Source organism: Zonotrichia albicollis, chromosome 5, assembly GCF_047830755.1.
Source record: "Zonotrichia albicollis isolate bZonAlb1 chromosome 5, bZonAlb1.hap1, whole genome shotgun sequence".
Taxonomy (NCBI): domain Eukaryota; kingdom Metazoa; phylum Chordata; class Aves; order Passeriformes; family Passerellidae; genus Zonotrichia; species Zonotrichia albicollis.
In genome coordinates, this window is record NC_133823.1 from 9,727,944 (window position 1) to 9,749,470 (window position 21,527).

Genomic DNA, 21,527 nt, shown 5'->3' on the forward strand with positions numbered 1-21,527 from the left:
GGAAAAGGTAAGAGAGTGGTAAGGTACACTTTTGGATCAGTTTGCAAGCTGCGCACACAATCCCAGTGTTGTGCAGCTTCATTCTCACCTTTCCGAAGCAGCCGCACTCTCCAGCTGCCGGAGGCGAAGAAGCGGCTTCTTCGCGCAAAGGCGATTGTACCGGTCCCAGTGCACAAAGGTGCGGCGGCTTCGGCCGAAATGTGCCCGGGACAGGCGCTTAGCTCCGGGGATCTCCGTATCCTTCGTCTTTAGCGTCTTTTGTAATCTACATCATTGCAGAAAGGTTTTTCACTATGTCTAGCAAGGAGAAACTGTGCCAGCACAGAAAACATCTCCCATCGTGTTTTACATGTTGCAGAGAGCTCTGCAGAGTGTTTTGCAAGAAGAAAAAGAAAGTTGTCCAAAACACCTTCCAATCGAATGTTCATGTGTTTGGAAAAGGTAGGAAAGTGGTGAGGTAGGGTTTACTATCATTTGCAAGCCGCGCACACAATCCCAGTGTTGTGCAGCTTCATTCTTCACCTTTCGAAAGTCGCCGCTCTCTCCGGCTCCCGGAGACGAAGAGGCGGCTTCTTCGCGCAAAGGCGATTGTGCCGGTCCCAGTGCACTAAGTGGCGGCGGCTTCTGCCGAAATGTTCCCGGGACAGGCGCTTAGCTCCGGGGAGCTCCGTATCCTTCGTCTTTCGGGATATTGTGGACCACATCATTACACAAAGTTTTTTCACTATGTCTGGCAAGGAGAAACTGTGCCAGCACAGAAAACATCTCCCATCCTGTTTTACATGTTGCAAAGAGCTCTGCAGGGTGTTTTGCAAGAAGAAAAAGAAAGTTGTCCAAAACACCTTCCAATCGAATGTTCATGTGTTTGGAAAAGGTAAGAGAGTGGTAAGGTACTGTTTTGGATGTGTTTGCAAGCTGCGCATACAATCCCAGTGTTGTGCAGCTTCATTCTCACCTTTCCGAAGCAGCCGCACTCTCCAGCTGCCGGAGGCGAAGAAGCGGCTTCTTCGCGCAAAGGCGATTGTGCCGGTCCCAGTGCACTAAGTGGCGGCAGCTTCTGCCGAAATGTGCCCGGGACCGGCGATTAGCTCCGGGGACATCCGTACCTTCTTCTTTCTTGACTTTTCTGGTCTACATCATTGAAAAAACTTTCCCACTATGTTAGGCAAGGAGAAACTGTGCCAGCACAGAAAACATCTCCCATCCTGTTTTACGTGTTGCAGAGAGCTCTGCAGAAGGTTATGCAGGAAGAAAAAGAAAGTTATTGAAAACAACTTCCAACCGAATTTTCATGTGTTTGGAAAATGTAAGACAGTGGTAAGGTACACTTTTCGATCAGTTTGCAAGCTGCGCACACCATCCCATTGTTGTGCAGCTTCATTCTCACCTTTCCGAAGCAGCCGCACTCTCCAGCTGCCGGAGGCGAAGAAGCGGCTTCTTCCCGCAAAGGCGATTGTGCCGGTCCCAGTGCACAAAGGTGCGGCGGCTTCTGCCGAAATGTGCCCGGGACCGGCGCATAGCTCCGGGGAGCTGCGTAGCTTCGTCTTTACCGTCTTTTGTGGTCTACATCATTGCAGAAAGGTGTTTCACTATGTCTGGCAAAGAGAAACTGTGCCAGCACAGAAAACATCTCCCATCGTGTTTTACATGTTGCAGAGAGCTCTGCAGAGTGTTTTGCAAGAAGAAAAAGAAAGTTGTCCAAAACACCTTCCAATCGAATGTTCAAGTGTTTGGAAAAGGTAAGAGAGTGGTAAGGTACTGTTTTCTATCAGTTTGCAAGCTGCGCACACAATCCCTGTGTTGTGCAGCTTCATTCTTCACCTTTCGAAAGTCGCCGCTCTCTCCGGCTCCCGGAGACGAAGAGGCGGCTTCTTCGCGCAAAGGCGATTGTGCCGGTCCCAGTGCACTAAGTGGCGGCGGCTTCTGCCGAAATGTTCCCGGGACAGGCGCTTAGCTCCGGGGAGCTACGTATCCTTCGTCTTTCGGGATATTGTGGACCACATCATTACACAAAGGTTTTTCACTATGTCTGGCAAGGAGAAACTGTGCCAGCACAGAAAACATCTCCCATCGTTTTTTACATGTTGCAGAGAGCTGTGCAGAGTGTTTTGCAAGAAGAAAAACAAAGTTGTCCAAAACACCTTCCAATCGAATGTTCATGTGTTTGGAAAAGGTAGGAAAGTGGTGAGGTACGGTTTACTATGATTTGCAAGCCGCGCACACAATCCCTGTGTTGTGCAGCTTCATTCTTCACCTTTCGAAAGTCGCCGCTCTCTCCGGCTCCCGGAGACGAAGAGGCGGCTTCTTCGCGCAAAGGCGATTGTGCCGGTCCCAGTGCACTAAGTGGCGGCGGCTTCTGCCGAAATGTTCCCGGGACAGGCGCTTAGCTCCGGCGAGCTACGTATCCTTCGTCTTTCAAGATATTGTGGACCACATCATTACACAAAGTTTTTTCACTATGTCTGGCAAGGAGAAACTGTGCCAGCACAGAAAACATCTCCCATCGTGTTTTACATGTTGCAGAGAGCTCTGCAGGGTGTTTTGCAAGAAGAAAAAGAAAGTTGTCCAAAACACTTTCCAATCGAATGTTCATGTGTTTGGAAAAGGTAAGAGAGTGGTAAGGTACTGTTTTGAATGTGTTAGCAAGCTGCGCACACAATCCCAGTGTTGTGCAGCTTCATTCTCACCTTTCCGAAGCAGCCGCACTCTCCAGCTGCCGGAGGCTAAGAAGCGGCTTCTTCGCGCAAAGGCGATTGTACCGGTCCCAGTGCACTCCAGTGCGGCAGCTTCTGCCGAAATGAGCCCGGGACAGGCGCTTAGCTCCGGGGAACTCCGTATCCTTCGTCTTTAGCGTCTTTTGTAATCTACATCATTGCAGAAAGTTTTTTCACTATGTTAGGCCAGGGGAAACTGTGCCAGCACAGAAAACATCTCCCATCGTGGTTTTCATGTTGCAGAGAGCTCTGCAGAAGTTTATGCAGGAAGAAAAAGAAAGTTATTGAAAACAACTTCCAACCGAATTTTCATGTGTTTGGAAAAGGTAAGAGAGTGGTAAGGTACACTTTTGGATCAGTTTGCAAGCTGCGCATACCATCCCAGTGTTGTGCAGCTTCATTCTCACCTTTCCGAAGCAGCCGCTCTCTCCGGCTCCCGGAGGCGAAGAAGCGGCTTCTTCGCGCAAACGCGATTGTACCCGTCCCAGTGCACAAAGGTGCGGCGGCTTCTGCCGAAATGTGCCCGGGACAGGCGATTAGCTCCGGGGACATCCGTACCTTCTTCTTTCTTGACTTTTCTGGTCTACATCATTGAAAAAACTTTCCCACTATGTTAGGCAAGGAGAAACTGTGCCAGCACAGAAAACATCTCCCATCCTGTTTTACGTGTTGCAGAGAGCTCTGCAGAAGGTTATGCAGGAAGAAAAAGAAAGTTATTGAAAACAACTTCCAACCGAATTTTCATATGTTTGGAAAAGGTAAGAGAGTGGTAAGGTACACTTTTGGATCAGTTTGCAAGCTGCGCACACAATCCCAGTGTTGTGCAGCTTCATTCTCACCTTTCCGAAGCAGCCGCACTCTCCAGCTGCCGGAGGCGAAGAAGCGGCTTCTTCGCGCAAAGGCGATTGTACCGGTCCCAGTGCACAAAGGTGCGGCGGCTTCGGCCGAAATGTGCCCGGGACAGGCGCTTAGCTCCGGGGATCTCCGTATCCTTCGTCTTTAGCGTCTTTTGTAATCTACATCATTGCAGAAAGGTTTTTCACTATGTCTAGCAAGGAGAAACCGTGCCAGCACAGAAAACATCTCCCATCGTGTTTTACATGTTGCAGAGAGCTCTGCAGAGTGTTTTGCAAGAAGAAAAAGAAAGTTGTCCAAAACACCTTCCAATCGAATGTTCATGTGTTTGGAAAAGGTAGGAAAGTGGTGAGGTAGGGTTTACTATCATTTGCAAGCCGCGCACACAATCCCAGTGTTGTGCAGCTTCATTCTTCACCTTTCGAAAGTCGCCGCTCTCTCCGGCTCCCGGAGACGAAGAGGCGGCTTCTTCGCGCAATGGCGATTGTGCCGGTCCCAGTGCACTAAGTGGCGGCGGCTTCTGCCGAAATGTTCCCGGGACAGGCGCTTAGCTCCGGGGAGCTCCGTATCCTTCGTCTTTCGGGATATTGTGGACCACATCATTACACAAAGTTTTTTCACTATGTCTGGCAAGGAGAAACTGTGCCAGCACAGAAAACATCTCCCATCCTGTTTTACATGTTGCAAAGAGCTCTGCAGGGTGTTTTGCAAGAAGAAAAAGAAAGTTGTCCAAAACACCTTCCAATCGAATGTTCATGTGTTTGGAAAAGGTAAGAGAGTGGTAAGGTACTGTTTTGGAAGTGTTTGCAAGCTGCGCATACAATCCCAGTGTTGTGCAGCTTCATTCTCACCTTTCCGAAGCAGCCGCACTCTCCAGCTGCCGGAGGCGAAGAAGCGGCTTCTTCGCGCAAAGGCGATTGTACCGGTCCCAGTGCACTAAGTGGCGGCAGCTTCTGCCGAAATGTGCCCGGGACAGGCGATTAGCTCCGGGGACATCCGTACCTTCTTCTTTCTTGACTTTTCTGGTCTACATCATTGCAAAAAACTTTCCCACTATGTTAGGCAAGGAGAAACTGTGCCAGCACAGAAAACATCTCCCATCCTGTTTTACGTGTTGCAGAGAGCTCTGCAGAAGGTTATGCAGGAAGAAAAAGAAAGTTATTGAAAACAACTTCCAACCGAATTTTCATGTGTTTGGAAAAGGTAAGAGAGTGGTAAGGTACACTTTTGGATCAGTTTGCAAGCTGCGCACACAATCCCATTGTTGTGCAGCTTCATTCTCACCTTTCCGAAGCAGCCGCACTCTCCAGCTGCCTGAGGCGAAGAAGCAGCTTCTTCGCGCAAAGGCGATTGTACCGGTCCCAGTGCACTCCAGTGCGGCGGCTTCTGCCGAAATGTGCCCGGGACCGGCGCATAGCTCCGGGGAGCTGCGTACCTTCGTCTTTACCGGCTTTTGTGCTCTACATCATTGCAGAAAAGTTTTTCACTATGTCTGGCAAAGAGAAACTGTGCCAGCACAGAAAACATCTCCCATCGTGTTTTACATGTTGCAGAGAGCTCTGCAGAAGTTTTTGCACGAAGAAAAAGAAAGTTGTCCAAAACACCTTCCAATCGAATGTTCATGTGTTTGGAAAAGGTAAGAGAGTGGTAAGGTACTGTTTTCTATCAGTTTGCAAGCTGCGCACACAATGCCAGTGTTGTGCAGCTTCATTCTTCACCTTTCGAAAGTCGCCGCTCTCTCCGGCTCCCGGAGACGAAGAGGCGGCTTCTTCGCGCAATGGCGATTGTGCCGGTCCCAGTGCACTAAGTGGCGGCGGCTTCTGCCGAAATGTTCCCGGGACAGGCGCTTAGCTCCGGGAAGCTACGTATCCTTCGTCTTTCAAGATATTGTGGACCACATCATTACACAATGGTTTTTCACTATGTCTGGCAAGGAGAAACTGTGCCAGCACAGAAAACATCACCCATCGTGTTTTACATGTTGCAGAGAGCTCTGCAGAGTGTTTTGCACGAAGAAAAAGAAAGTTGTCCAAAACACCTTCCAATCGAATGTTCATGTGTTTGGAAAAGGTAGGAAAGTGGTGAGGTACGGTTTTCTATCATTTGCAAGCCGCGCACACAATCCCTGTGTTGTGCAGCTTCATTCTTCACCTTTCGAAAGTCGCCGCTCTCTCCGGCTCCCGGAGACGAAGAGGCGGCTTCTTCGCGCAAACGCGATTGTACCCGTCCCAGTGCACTCCAGTGCGGCAGCTTCTGCCGAAATGTTCCCGGGACAGGCGATTAGCTCCGGGGAACTCCGTACATTCTTCTTTCTTGACTTTTCTGGTCTACATCATTGCAAAAAACTTTCCCACTATGTTAGGCAAGGAGAAACTGTGCCAGCACAGAAAACATCTCCCATCGTGGTTTTCATGTTGCAGAGAGCTTTGCAGAAGTTTATGCAGGAAGAAAAAGAAAGTTATTGAAAACAACTTCCAACCGAATTTTCAAGTGTTTGGAAAATGTAGGAGAGTTGTAAAGTACACTTTTGGGTCAGTTTGCAAGCTGCGCACACAATCCCAGTGTTGTGCAGCTTCATTCTCACCTTTCCGAAGCAGCCGCACTCTCCAGCTGCCGGAGGCTAAGAAGCGGCGTCGTCGCGCAAAGGCGATTGTACCGGTCCCAGTGCACAAAGGTGCGGCGGCTTCGGCCGAAATGTGCCCGGGACAGGCGCTTAGCTCCGGGGAGCTCCGTATCCTTCTTCTTTCGGGATTTTGTGGTCTACATCATTACACAAAGTTTTTTCACTCTGTTAGGCAAGGAGAAACTGTGCCAGCACAGAAAACATCTCCCATCGTGTTTTACATGTTGCAGAGAGCTCTGCAGAGTGTTTTGCAAGAAGAAAAAGAATGTTGTCCAAAACACCTTCCAATCGAATGTTCATGTGTTTGGTAAAGGTAGGAAAGTAGTGAGGTACGGTTTTCTATCAGTTTGCAAGCTGCGCACACAATCCCATTGTTGTGCAGCTTCATTCTCACCTTTCCGAAGCAGCCGCACTCTCCAGTTGCCGGAGGTTAAGAAGCGGCTTCTTCGCGCAAAGGCGATTGTACCGGTCCCAGTGCACTCCAGTGCGGCGGCTACTGCAGAAATATGCCCGGGACCGGGGCATAGCTCCGGGGAGCTGCGTACCTTCGTCTTTATCGCCTTTTGTGGTCTACATCATTGCAGAACGGTTTTTCACTATGTCTGGCAAAGAGAAACTGTGCCAGCACAGAAAACATCTCCCATCGTGTTTTACATGTTGCAGAGAGCTCTGCAAAAGTTTTTGCACGAAGAAAAAGAAAGTTGTCCAAAACACCTTCCAATCGAATGTTCATGTGTTTGGAAAAGGTAAGAGAGTGGTAAGGTACTGTTTTCTATCAGTTTGCAAGCTGCGCACACAATCCCTGTGTTGTGCAGCTTCATTCTTCACCTTTCGAAAGTCGCCGCTCTCTCCGGCTCCCGGAGACGAAGAGGCGGCTTCTTCGCGCAATGGCGATTGTGCCGGTCCCAGTGCACTAAGTGGCGGCGGCTTCTGCCGAAATGTTCCCGGGACAGGCGCTTAGCTCCGGGGAGCTACGTATCCTTCGTCTTTCGGGATATTGTGGACCACATCATTACACAAAGGTTTTTCACTATGTCTGGCAAGGAGAAACTGTGCCAGCACAGAAAACATCTCCCATCGTGTTTTACATGTTGCAGAGAGCTGTGCAGAGTGTTTTGCAAGAAGAAAAAGAAAGTTGTCCAAAACACCTTCCAATCGAATGTTCATGTGTTTGGAAAAGGTAGGAAAGTGGTGAGGTACGGTTTACTATGATTTGCAAGCCGCGCACACAATCCCTGTGTTGTGCAGCTTCATTCTTCACCTTTCGAAAGTCGCCGCTCTCTCCGGCTCCCGGAGACGAAGAGGCGGCTTCTTCGCGCAAAGGCGATTGTGCCGGTCCCAGAGCACTAAGTGGCGGCGGCTTCTGCCGAAATGTTCCCGGGACAGGCGCTTAGCTCCGGGGAGCTCCGTACATTCTTCTTTCTTGACTTTTGTAATCTACATCATTGCAGAAAGGTTTTTCATTATGTTCGGCCAAGAGAAACTGTGCCAGCACAGAAAACATCTCCCATCGTGTTTTACATGTTGCAGAGAGCTCTGCAGAGTGTTTTGCAAGAAGAAAAAGAATGTTGTCCAAAACACCTTCCAATCGAATGTTCATGTGTTTGGTAAAGGTAGGAAAGTAGTGAGGTACGGTTTTCTATCAGTTTGCAAGCTGCGCACACAATCCCATTGTTGTGCAGCTTCATTCTCACCTTTCCGAAGCAGCCGCACTCTCCAGCTGCCGGAGGCGAAGAAGCGGCTTCTTCGCGCAAAGGCGATTGTGCCGGTCCCAGTGCACTCCAGTGCGGCGGCTACTGCCGAAATATGCCCGGGACCGGGGCATAGCTCCGGGGAGCTGCGTACCTTCGTCTTTAGCGCCTTTTGTGGTCTACATCATTGCAGAAAGGTTTTTCACTATGTCTGGCAAAGAGAAACTGTGCCAGCACAGAAAACATCTCCCATCGTGTTTTACATGTTGCAGACAGCTCTGCAAAAGTTTTTGCACGAAGAAAAAGAAAGTTGTCCAAAACACCTTCCAATCGAATGTTCATGTGTTTGGAAAAGGTAAGAGAGTGGTAAGGTACTGTTTTCTATCAGTTTGCAAGCTGCGCACACAATGCCAGTGTTGTGCAGCTTCATTCTTCACCTTTCGAAAGTCGCCGCTCTCTCCGGCTCCCGGAGACGAAGAGGCGGCTTCTTCGCGCAAAGGCGATTGTGCCGGTCCCAGTGCACTAAGTGGCGGCGGCTTCTGCCGAAATGTTCCCGGGACAGGCGCTTAGCTCCGGGGAGCTCCGTACATTCTTCTTTCTTGACTTTTGCAATCTACATCATTGCAGAAAGGTTTTTCATTATGTTCGGCCAAGAGAAACTGTGCCAGCACAGAAAACATCTCCAATCGTGTTTTACATGTTGCAGAGAGCTCTGCAGAAGGTTATGCAGGAAGAAAAAGAAAGTTATTGAAAACACCTTCCATTCGAATTTTCATGTGTTTGGAAAAGGTAAGAGAGTGGTAAGGTACACTTTTGGATCAGTTTGCAAGCTGCGCACACCATCCCATTGTTGTGCAGCTTCATTCTCACCTTTCCGAAGCTGCCGCACTCTCCAGCTGCCGGAGGCGAAGAAGCGGCTTCTTCGCGCAAAGGCGATTGTACCGGTCCCAGTGCACTCCAGTGCGGCAGCTTCTGCCGAAAAGTGCCCGCGACCGGCGATTAACTCCGGGGAGCTCCGTATCCTTCTTCTTTCTTGACTTTTGTGGTCTACATCATTGCAAAAAACTTTCCCACTATGTTAGGCAAGGAGAAACTGTGCCAGCACAGAAAACATCTCCCATCGTGGTTTTCATGTTGCAGAGAGCTCTGCAGAAGGTTATGCAGGAAGAAAAAGAAAGTTATTGAAAACAACTTCCAACCGAATTTTCATGTGTTTGGAAAATGTAAGACAGTGGTAAGGTACACTTTTCGATCAGTTTGCAAGCTGCGCACACCATCCCAGTGTTGTGCAGCTTCATTCTCACCTTTCCGAAGCAGCCGCACCCTCCAGCTGCCGGAGGCGAGGAAGCGGCTTCTTCCCGCAAAGGCGATTGTGCCGGTCCCAGTGCACAAAGGTGCGGCGGCTTCTGCCGAAATGTGCCCGGGACCGGCGCATAGGTCCGGGGAGCTGCGTAGCTTCGTCTTTACCGTCTTTTGTGGTCTACATCATTGCAGAAAGGTGTTTCACTATGTCTGGCATGGAGAAACTGTGCCAGCACAGAAAACAACTCCCATCGTGTTTTACATGTTGCAGAGAGCTCTGCAGAGTGTTTTGCAAGAAGAAAAAGAAAGTTGTCCAAAACACCTTCCAATCGAATGTTCAAGTGTTTGGAAAAGGTAAGAGAGTGGTAAGGTACTGTTTTCTATCAGTTTGCAAGCTGCGCACACAATCCCTGTGTTGTGCAGCTTCATTCTTCACCTTTCGAAAGTCGCCGCTCTCTCCGGCTCCCGGAGACGAAGAGGCGGCTTCTTCGCGCAATGGCGATTGTGCCGGTCCCAGTGCACTAAGTGGCGGCGGCTTCTGCCGAAATGTTCCCGGGACAGGCGCTTAGCTCCGGGGAGCTACGTATCCTTCGTCTTTCGGGATATTGTGGACCACATCATTACACAAAGGTTTTTCACTATGTCTGGCAAGGAGAAACTGTGCCAGCACAGAAAACATCTCCCATCGTGTTTTACATGTTGCAGAGAGCTGTGCAGAGTGTTTTGCAAGAAGAAAAAGAAAGTTGTCCAAAACACCTTCCAATCGAATGTTCATGTGTTTGGAAAAGGTAGGAAAGTGGTGAGGTACGGTTTATTATGATTTGCAAGCCGCGCACACAATCCCTGTGTTGTGCAGCTTCATTCTTCACCTTTCGAAAGTCGCCGCTCTCTCCGGCTCCCGGAGACGAAGAGGCGGCTTCTTCGCGCAAAGGCGATTGTGCCGGTCCCAGTGCACTAAGTGGCGGCGGCTTCTGCCGAAATGTTCCCGGGACAGGCGCTTAGCTCCGGCGAGCTACGTATCCTTCGTCTTTCAAGATATTGTGGACCACATCATTACACAAAGTTTTTTCACTATGTCTGGCAAGGAGAAACTGTGCCAGCACAGAAAACATCTCCCATCCTGTTTTACATGTTGCAGAGAGCTCTGCAGGGTGTTTTGCAAGAAGAAAAAGAAAGTTGTCCAAAACACTTTCCAATCGAATGTTCATGTGTTTGGAAAAGGTAAGAGAGTGGTAAGGTACTGTTTTGAATGTGTTAGCAAGCTGCGCACACAATCCCAGTGTTGTGCAGCTTCATTCTCACCTTTCCGAAGCAGCCGCACTCTCCAGCTGCCGGAGGCGAAGAAGCGGCTTCTTCGCGCAAAGGCGATTGTACCGGTCCCAGTGAACTCCAGTGCGGCAGCTTCTGCCGAAATGAGCCCGGGACAGGCGCTTAGCTCCGGGGAACTCCGTATCCTTCGTCTTTAGCGTCTTTTGTAATCTACATCATTGCAGAAAGTTTTTTCACTATGTTAGGCCAGGGGAAACTGTGCCAGCACAGAAAACATCTCCCATCGTGGTTTTCATGTTGCAGAGAGCTCTGCAGAAGTTTATGCAGGAAGAAAAAGAAAGTTATTGAAAACAACTTCCAACCGAATTTTCATGTGTTTGGAAAAGGTAAGAGAGTGGTAAGGTACACTTTTGGATCAGTTTGCAAGCTGAGCATACCATCCCAGTGTTGTGCAGCTTCATTCTCACCTTTCCGAAGCAGCCGCTCTCTCCGGCTCCCGGAGGCGAAGAAGCGGCTTCTTCGCGCAAACGCGATTGTACCCGTCCCAGTGCACAAAGGTGCGGCGGCTTCTGCCGAAATGTGCCCGGGACAGGCGATTAGCTCCGGGGACATCCGTACCTTCTTCTTTCTTGACTTTTCTGGTCTACATCATTGAAAAAACTTTCCCACTATGTTAGGCAAGGAGAAACTGTGCCAGCACAGAAAACATCTCCCGTCCTGTTTTACGTGTTGCAGAGAGCTCTGCAGAAGGTTATGCAGGAAGAAAAAGAAAGTTATTGAAAACAACTTCCAACCGAATTTTCATATGTTTGGAAAAGGTAAGAGAGTGGTAAGGTACACTTTTGGATCAGTTTGCAAGCTGCGCACACAATCCCAGTGTTGTGCAGCTTCATTCTCACCTTTCCGAAGCAGCCGCACTCTCCAGCTGCCGGAGGCGAAGAAGCGGCTTCTTCGCGCAAAGGCGATTGTGCCGGTCCCAGTGCACTCCAGTGCGGCGGCTTCTGCCGAAATGTGCCCGGGACCGGCGCATAGCTCCGGGGAGCTGCGTACCTTCGTCTTTAGCGCCTTTTGTCGTCTACATCATTGCAGAAAAGTTTTTCACTATGTCTGGCAAAGAGAAACTGTGCCAGCACAGAAAACATCTCCCATCGTGTTTTACATGTTGCAGAGAGCTCTGCAGAAGTTTTTGCACGAAGAAAAAGAAAGTTGACCAAAACACCTTCCATTCGAATGTTCATGTGTTTGGAAAAGGTAAGAGAGTGGTAAGGTACTGTTTTCTATCAGTTTGCAAGCTGCGCACACAATCCCTGTGTTGTGCAGCTTCATTCTTCACCTTTCGAAAGTCGCCGCTCTCTCCGGCTCCCCGAGACGAAGAGGCGGCTTCTTCGCGCAATGGCGATTGTGCCGGTCCCAGTGCACTAAGTGGCGGCGGCTTCTGCCGAAATGTTCCCGGGACAGGCGCTTAGCTCCGGGGAGCTACGTATCCTTCGTCTTTCGGGATATTGTGGACCACATCATTACACAAAGGTTTTTCACTATGTCTGGCAAGGAGAAACTGTGCCAGCACAGAAAACATCACCCATCGTGTTTTACATGTTGCAGAGAGCTCTGCAGAGTGTTTTGCAAGAAGAAAAAGAAAGTTGTCCAAAACACCTTCCAATCGAATGTTCATGTGTTTGGAAAAGGTAGGAAAGTGGTGAGGTACGGTTTTCTATCATTTGCAAGCTGCGCACACAATCCCAGTGTTGTGCAGCTTCATTCTTCACCTTTCGAAAGCCGCCGCTCTCTCCGGCTCCCGGAGACGAAGAGGCGGCTTCTTCGCGCAAACGCGATTGTACCCGTCCCAGTGCACTCCAGTGCGGCAGCTTCTGCCGAAATGTGCCCGGGACAGGCGATTAGCTCCGGGGACATCCGTACCTTCTTCTTTCTTGACTTTTCTGGTCTACATCATTGCAAAAAACTTTCCCACTATGTTAGGCAAGGAGAAACTGTGCCAGCACAGAAAACATCTCCCATCCTGTTTTACGTGTTGCAGAGAGCTCTTCAGAAGGTTATGCAGGAAGAAAAGGAAAGTTATTGAAAACAACTTCCAACCGAATTTTCATGTGTTTGGAAAAGGTAAGAGAGTGGTAAGGTACACTTTTGGATTAGTTTGCAAGCTGCGCACACCATCCCATTGTTGTGCAGCTTCATTCTCACCTTTCCGAAGCAGCCGCACTCTCCAGCTGCCTGAGGCGAAGAAGCAGCTTCTTCGCGCAAAGGCGATTGTACCGGTCCCAGTGCACTCCAGTGCGGCGGCTTCTGCCGAAATGTGCCCGGGACCGGCGCATAGCTCCGGGGAGCTGCGTACCTTCGTCTTTACCGGCTTTTGTGCTCTACATCATTGCAGAAAAGTTTTTCACTATGTCTGGCAAAGAGAAACTGTGCCAGCACAGAAAACATCTCCCATCGTGTTTTACATGTTGCAGAGAGCTCTGCAGAAGTTTTTGCACGAAGAAAAAGAAAGTTGTCCAAAACACCTTCCAATCGAATGTTCATGTGTTTGGAAAAGGTAAGAGAGTGGTAAGGTACTGTTTTCTATCAGTTTGCAAGCTGCGCACACAATGCCAGTGTTGTGCAGCTTCATTCTTCACCTTTCGAAAGTCGCCGCTCTCTCCGGCTCCCGGAGACGAAGAGGCGGCTTCTTCGCGCAATGGCGATTGTGCCGGTCCCAGTGCACTAAGTGGCGGCGGCTTCTGCCGAAATGTTCCCGGGACAGGCGCTTAGCTCCGGGAAGCTACGTATCCTTCGTCTTTCAAGATATTGTGGACCACATCATTACACAATGGTTTTTCACTATGTCTGGCAAGGAGAAACTGTGCCAGCACAGAAAACATCACCCATCGTGTTTTACATGTTGCAGAGAGCTCTGCAGAGTGTTTTGCACGAAGAAAAAGAAAGTTGTCCAAAACACCTTCCAATCGAATGTTCATGTGTTTGGAAAAGGTAGGAAAGTGGTGAGGTACGGTTTTCTATCATTTGCAAGCCGCGCACACAATCCCAGTGTTGTGCAGCTTCATTCTTCACCTTTCGAAAGTCGCCGCTCTCTCCGGCTCCCGGAGACGAAGAGGCGGCTTCTTCGCGCAAACGCGATTGTACCCGTCCCAGTGCACTCCAGTGCGGCAGCTTCTGCCGAAATGTTCCCGGGACAGGCGATTAGCTCCGGGGAACTCCGTACATTCTTCTTTCTTGACTTTTCTGGTCTACATCATTGCAAAAAACTTTCCCACTATGTTAGGCAAGGAGAAACTGTGCCAGCACAGAAAACATCTCCCATCGTGGTTTTCATGTTGCAGAGAGCTTTGCAGAAGTTTATGCAGGAAGAAAAAGAAAGTTATTGAAAACAACTTCCAACCGAATTTTCAAGTGTTTGGAAAATGTAGGAGAGTTGTAAAGTACACTTTTGGGTCAGTTTGCAAGCTGCGCACACAATCCCAGTGTTGTGCAGCTTCATTCTCACCTTTCCGAAGCAGCCGCACTCTCCAGCTGCCGGAGGCTAAGAAGCGGCGTCGTCGCGCAAAGGCGATTGTACCGGTCCCAGTGCACAAAGGTGCGGCGGCTTCGGCCGAAATGTGCCCGGGACAGGCGCTTAGCTCCGGGGAGCTCCGTATCCTTCTTCTTTCGGGATTTTGTGGTCTACATCATTACACAAAGTTTTTTCACTCTGTTAGGCAAGGAGAAACTGTGCCAGCACAGAAAACATCTCCCATCGTGTTTTACATGTTGCAGAGAGCTCTGCAGAGTGTTTTGCAAGAAGAAAAAGAATGTTGTCCAAAACACCTTCCAATCGAATGTTCATGTGTTTGGTAAAGGTAGGAAAGTAGTGAGGTACGGTTTTCTATCAGTTTGCAAGCTGCGCACACAATCCCATTGTTGTGCAGCTTCATTCTCACCTTTCCGAAGCAGCCGCACTCTCCAGTTGCCGGAGGTTAAGAAGCGGCTTCTTCGCGCAAAGGCGATTGTACCGGTCCCAGTGCACTCCAGTGCGGCGGCTACTGCAGAAATATGCCCGGGACCGGGGCATAGCTCCGGGGAGCTGCGTACCTTCGTCTTTATCGCCTTTTGTGGTCTACATCATTGCAGAACGGTTTTTCACTATGTCTGGCAAAGAGAAACTGTGCCAGCACAGAAAACATCTCCCATCGTGTTTTACATGTTGCAGAGAGCTCTGCAAAAGTTTTTGCACGAAGAAAAAGAAAGTTGTCCAAAACACCTTCCAATCGAATGTTCATGTGTTTGGAAAAGGTAAGAGAGTGGTAAGGTACTGTTTTCTATCAGTTTGCAAGCTGCGCACACAATCCCTGTGTTGTGCAGCTTCATTCTTCACCTTTCGAAAGTCGCCGCTCTCTCCGGCTCCCGGAGACGAAGAGGCGGCTTCTTCGCGCAATGGCGATTGTGCCGGTCCCAGAGCACTAAGTGGCGGCGGCTTCTGCCGAAATGTTCCCGGGACAGGCGCTTAGCTCCGGGGAGCTACGTATCCTTCGTCTTTCGGGATATTGTGGACCACATCATTACACAAAGGTTTTTCACTATGTCTGGCAAGGAGAAACTGTGCCAGCACAGAAAACATCTCCCATCGTGTTTTACATGTTGCAGAGAGCTGTGCAGAGTGTTTTGCAAGAAGAAAAAGAAAGTTGTCCAAAACACCTTCCAATCGAATGTTCATGTGTTTGGAAAAGGTAGGAAAGTGGTGAGGTACGGTTTACTATGATTTGCAAGCCGCGCACACAATCCCTGTGTTGTGCAGCTTCATTCTTCACCTTTCGAAAGTCGCCGCTCTCTCCGGCTCCCGGAGACGAAGAGGCGGCTTCTTCGCGCAAAGGCGATTGTGCCGGTCCCAGAGCACTAAGTGGCGGCGGCTTCTGCCGAAATGTTCCCGGGACAGGCGCTTAGCTCCGGGGAGCTCCGTACATTCTTCTTTCTTGACTTTTGTAATCTACATCATTGCAGAAAGGTTTTTCATTATGTTCGGCCAAGAGAAACTGTGCCAGCACAGAAAACATCTCCCATCGTGTTTTACATGTTGCAGAGAGCTCTGCAGAGTGTTTTGCAAGAAGAAAAAGAATGTTGTCCAAAACACCTTCCAATCGAATGTTCATGTGTTTGGTAAAGGTAGGAAAGTAGTGAGGTACGGTTTTCTATCAGTTTGCAAGCTGCGCACACAATCCCATTGTTGTGCAGCTTCATTCTCACCTTTCCGAAGCAGCCGCACTCTCCAGCTGCCGGAGGCGAAGAAGCGGCTTCTTCGCGCAAAGGCGATTGTGCCGGTCCCAGTGCACTCCAGTGCGGCGGCTACTGCCGAAATATGCCCGGGACCGGGGCATAGCTCCGGGGAGCTGCGTACCTTCGTCTTTAGCGCATTTTGTGGTCTACATCATTGCAGAAAGGTTTTTCACTATGTCTGGCAAAGAGAAACTGTGCCAGCACAGAAAACATCTCCCATCGTGTTTTACATGTTGCAGACAGCTCTGCAAAAGTTTTTGCACGAAGAAAAAGAAAGTTGTCCAAAACACCTTCCAATCGAATGTTCATGTGTTTGGAAAAGGTAAGAGAGTGGTAAGGTACTGTTTTCTATCAGTTTGCAAGCTGCGCACACAATCCCTGTGTTGTGCAGCTTCATTCTTCACCTTTCGAAAGTCGCCGCTCTCTCCGGCTCCCGGAGACGAAGAGGCGGCTTCTTCGCGCAAAGGCGATTGTGCCGGTCCCAGTGCACTAAGTGGCGGCGGCTTCTGCCGAAATGTTCCCGGGACAGGCGCTTAGCTCCGGGGAGCTCCGTACATTCTTCTTTCTTGACTTTTGCAATCTACATCATTGCAGAAAGGTTTTTCATTATGTTCGGCCAAGAGAAACTGTGCCAGCACAGAAAACATCTCCAATCGTGTTTTACATGTTGCAGAGAGCTCTGCAGAAGGTTATGCAGGAAGAAAAAGAAAGTTATTGAAAACACCTTCCATTCGAATTTTCATGTGTTTGGAAAAGGTAAGAGAGTGGTAAGGTACACTTTTGGATCAGTTTGCAAGCTGCGCACACCATCCCATTGTTGTGCAGCTTCATTCTCACCTTTCCGAAGCTGCCGCACTCTCCAGCTGCCGGAGGCGAAGAAGCGGCTTCTTCGCGCAAAGGCGATTGTACCGGTCCCAGTGCACTCCAGTGCGGCAGCTTCTGCCGAAAAGTGCCCGCGACCGGCGATTAACTCCGGGGAGCTCCGTATCCTTCTTCTTTCTTGACTTTTGTGGTCTACATCATTGCAAAAAACTTTCCCACTATGTTAGGCAAGGAGAAACTGTGCCAGCACAGAAAACATCTCCCATCGTGGTTTTCATGTTGCAGAGAGCTCTGCAGAAGGTTATGCAGGAAGAAAAAGAAAGTTATTGAAAACAACTTCCAACCGAATTTTCATGTGTTTGGAAAATGTAAGACAGTGGTAAGGTACACTTTTCGATCACTTTGCAAGCTGCGCACACAATCCCAGTGTTGTGCAGCTTCATTCTCACCTTTCCGAAGCAGCCGCACCCTCCAGCTGCCGGAGGCGAGGAAGCGGCTTCTTCCCGCAAAGGCGATTGTGCCGGTCCCAGTGCACAAAGGTGCGGCGGCTTCTGCCGAAATGTGCCCGGGACCGGCGCATAGCTCCGGGGAGCTGCGTACCTTCGTCTTTACCGTCTTTTGTAATCTACATCATTGCAGAAAGGTGTTTCACTATGTCTGGCATGGAGAAACTGTGCCAGCACAGAAAACAACTCCCATCGTGTTTTACATGTTGCAGAGAGCTCTGCAGAGTGTTTTGCAAGAAGAAAAAGAAAGTTGTCCAAAACACCTTCCAATCGAATGTTCAAGTGTTTGGAAAAGGTAAGAGAGTGGTAAGGTACTGTTTTCTATCAGTTTGCAAGCTGCGCACACAATCCCTGTGTTGTGCAGCTTCATTCTTCACCTTTCGAAAGTCGCCGCTCTCTCCGGCTCCCGGAGACGAAGAGGCGGCTTCTTCGCGCAATGGCGATTGTGCCGGTCCCAGTGCACTAAGTGGCGGCGGCTTCTGCCGAAATGTTCCCGGGACAGGCGCTTAGCTCCGGGGAGCTACGTATCCTTCGTCTTTCGGGATATTGTGGACCACATCATTACACAAAGGTTTTTCACTATGTCTGGCAAGGAGAAACTGTGCCAGCACAGAAAACATCTCCCATCGTGTTTTACATGTTGCAGAGAGCTGTGCAGAGTGTTTTGCAAGAAGAAAAAGAAAGTTGTCCAAAACACCTTCCAATCGAATGTTCATGTGTTTGGAAAAGGTAAGAGAGTGGTAAGGTACTGTTTTGAATGTGTTAGCAAGCTGCGCACACAATCCCAGTGTTGTGCAGCTTCATTCTCACCTTTCCGAAGCAGCCGCACTCTCCAGCTGCCGGAGGCGAAGAAGCGGCTTCTTCGCGCAAAGGCGATTGTACCGGTCCCAGTGCACTCCAGTGCGGCAGCTTCTGCCGAAATGAGCCCGGGACAGGCGCTTAGCTCCGGGGAACTCCGTATCCTTCGTCTTTAGCGTCTTTTGTAATCTACATCATTGCAGAAAGTTTTTTCACTATGTTAGGCCAGGGGAAACTGTGCCAGCACAGAAAACATCTCCCATCGTGGTTTTCATGTTGCAGAGAGCTCTGCAGAAGTTTATGCAGGAAGAAAAAGAAAGTTATTGAAAACAACTTCCAACCGAATTTTCATGTGTTTGGAAAAGGTAAGAGAGTGGTAAGGTACACTTTTGGATCAGTTTGCAAGCTGCGCATACCATCCCAGTGTTGTGCAGCTTCATTCTCACCTTTCCGAAGCAGCCGCTCTCTCCGGCTCCCGGAGGCGAAGAAGCGGCTTCTTCGCGCAAACGCGATTGTACCCGTCCCAGTGCACAAAGGTGCGGCGGCTTCTGCCGAAATGTGCCCGGGACAGGCGATTAGCTCCGGGGACATCCGTACCTTCTTCTTTCTTGACTTTTCTGGTCTACATCATTGAAAAAACTTTCCCACTATGTTAGGCAAGGAGAAACTGTGCCAGCACAGAAAACATCTCCCGTCCTGTTTTACGTGTTGCAGAGAGCTCTGCAGAAGGTTATGCAGGAAGAAAAAGAAAGTTATTGAAAACAACTTCCAACCGAATTTTCATATGTTTGGAAAAGGTAAGAGAGTGGTAAGGTACACTTTTGGATCAGTTTGCAAGCTGCGCACACAATCCCAGTGTTGTGCAGCTTCATTCTCACCTTTCCGAAGCAGCCGCACTCTCCAGCTGCCGGAGGCGAAGAAGCGGCTTCTTCGCGCAAAGGCGATTGTACCGGTCCCAGTGCACAAAGGTGCGGCGGCTTCGGCCGAAATGTGCCCGGGACAGGCGCTTAGCTCCGGGGATCTCCGTATCCTTCGTCTTTAGCGTCTTTTGTAATCTACATCATTGCAGAAAGGTTTTTCACTATGTCTAGCAAGGAGAAACTGTGCCAGCACAGAAAACATCTCCCATCGTGTTTTACATGTTGCAGAGAGCTCTGCAGAGTGTTTTGCAAGAAGAAAAAGAAAGTTGTCCAAAACACCTTCCAATCGAATGTTCATGTGTTTGGAAAAGGTAGGAAAGTGGTGAGGTAGGGTTTACTATCATTTGCAAGCCGCGCACACAATCCCAGTGTTGTGCAGCTTCATTCTTCACCTTTCGAAAGTCGCCGCTCTCTCCGGCTCCCGGAGACGAAGAGGCGGCTTCTTCGCGCAAAGGCGATTGTGCCGGTCCCAGTGCACTAAGTGGCGGCGGCTTCTGCCGAAATGTTCCCGGGACAGGCGCTTAGCTCCGGGGAGCTCCGTATCCTTCGTCTTTCGGGATATTGTGGACCACATCATTACACAAAGTTTTTTCACTATGTCTGGCAAGGAGAAACTGTGCCAGCACAGAAAACATCTCCCATCCTGTTTTACATGTTGCAAAGAGCTCTGCAGGGTGTTTTGCAAGAAGAAAAAGAAAGTTGTCCAAAACACCTTCCAATCGAATGTTCATGTGTTTGGAAAAGGTAAGAGAGTGGTAAGGTACTGTTTTGAATGTGTTAGCAAGCTGCGCACACAATCCCAGTGTTGTGCAGCTTCATTCTCACCTTTCCGAAGCAGCCGCACTCTCCAGCTGCCGGAGGCGAAGAAGCGGCTTCTTCGCGCAAAGGCGATTGTACCGGTCCCAGTGCACTCCAGTGCGGCAGCTTCTGCCGAAATGAGCCCGGGACAGGCGCTTAGCTCCGGGGAACTCCGTATCCTTCGTCTTTAGCGTCTTTTGTAATCTACATCATTGCAGAAAGTTTTTTCACTATGTTAGGCCAGGGGAAACTGTGCCAGCACAGAAAACATCTCCCATCGTGGTTTTCATGTTGCAGAGAGCTCTGCAGAAGTTTATGCAGGAAGAAAAAGAAAGTTATTGAAAACAACTTCCAACCGAATTTTCATGTGTTTGGAAAAGGTAAGAGAGTGGTAAGGTACACTTTTGGATCAGTTTGCAAGCTGCGCATACCATCCCAGTGTTGTGCAGCTTCATTCTCACCTTTCCGAAGCAGCCGCTCTCTCCGGCTCCCGGAGGCGAAGAAGCGGCTTCTTCGCGCAAACGCGATTGTACCCGTCCCAGTGCACAAAGGTGCGGCGGCTTCTGCCGAAATGTGCCCAGGACAGGCGATTAGCTCCGGGGACATCCGTACCTTCTTCTTTCTTGACTTTTCTGGTCTACATCATTGAAAAAACTTTCCCACTATGTTAGGCAAGGAGAAACTGTGCCAGCACAGAAAACATCTCCCGTCCTGTTTTACGTGTTGCAGAGAGCTCTGCAGAAGGTTATGCAGGAAGAAAAAGAAAGTTATTGAAAACAACTTCCAACCGAATTTTCATATGTTTGGAAAAGGTAAGAGAGTGGTAAGGTACACTTTTGGATCAGTTTGCAAGCTGCGCACACAATCCCAGTGTTGTGCAGCTTCATTCTCACCTTTCCGAAGCAGCCGCACTCTCCAGCTGCCGGAGGCGAAGAAGCGGCTTCTTCGCGCAAAGGCGATTGTACCGGTCCCAGTGCACAAAGGTGCGGCGGCTTCGGCCGAAATGTGCCCGGGACAGGCGCTTAGCTCCGGGGATCTCCGTATCCTTCGTCTTTAGCGTCTTTTGTAATCTACATCATTGCAGAAAGGTTTTTCACTATGTCTAGCAAGGAGAAACTGTGCCAGCACAGAAAACATCTCCCATCGTGTTTTACATGTTGCAGAGAGCTCTGCAGAGTGTTTTGCAAGAAGAAAAAGAAAGTTGTCCAAAACACCTTCCAATCGAATGTTCATGTGTTTGGAAAAGGTAGGAAAGTGGTGAGGTAGGGTTTACTATCATTTGCAAGCCGCGCACACAATCCCAGTGTTGTGCAGCTTCATTCTTCACCTTTCGAAAGTCGCCGCTCTCTCCGGCTCCCGGAGACGAAGAGGCGGCTTCTTCGCGCAAAGGCGATTGTGCCGGTCCCAGTGCACTAAGTGGCGGCGGCTTCTGCCGAAATGTTCCCGGGACAGGCGCTTAGCTCCGGGGAGCTCCGTATCCTTCGTCTTTCGGGATATTGTGGACCACATCATTACACAAAGTTTTTTCACTATGTCTGGCAAGGAGAAACTGTGCCAGCACAGAAAACATCTCCCATCCTGTTTTACATGTTGCAAAGAGCTCTGCAGGGTGTTTTGCAAGAAGAAAAAGAAAGTTGTCCAAAACACCTTCCAATCGAATGTTCATGTGTTTGGAAAAGGTAAGAGAGTGGTAAGGTACTGTTTTGAATGTGTTAGCAAGCTGCGCACACAATCCCAGTGTTGTGCAGCTTCATTCTCACCTTTCCGAAGCAGCCGCACTCTCCAGCTGCCGGAGGCGAAGAAGCGGCTTCTTCGCGCAAAGGCGATTGTACCGGTCCCAGTGCACTCCAGTGCGGCAGCTTCTGCCGAAATGAGCCCGGGACAGGCGCTTAGCTCCGGGGAACTCCGTATCCTTCGTCTTTAGCGTCTTTTGTAATCTACATCATTGCAGAAAGTTTTTTCACTAT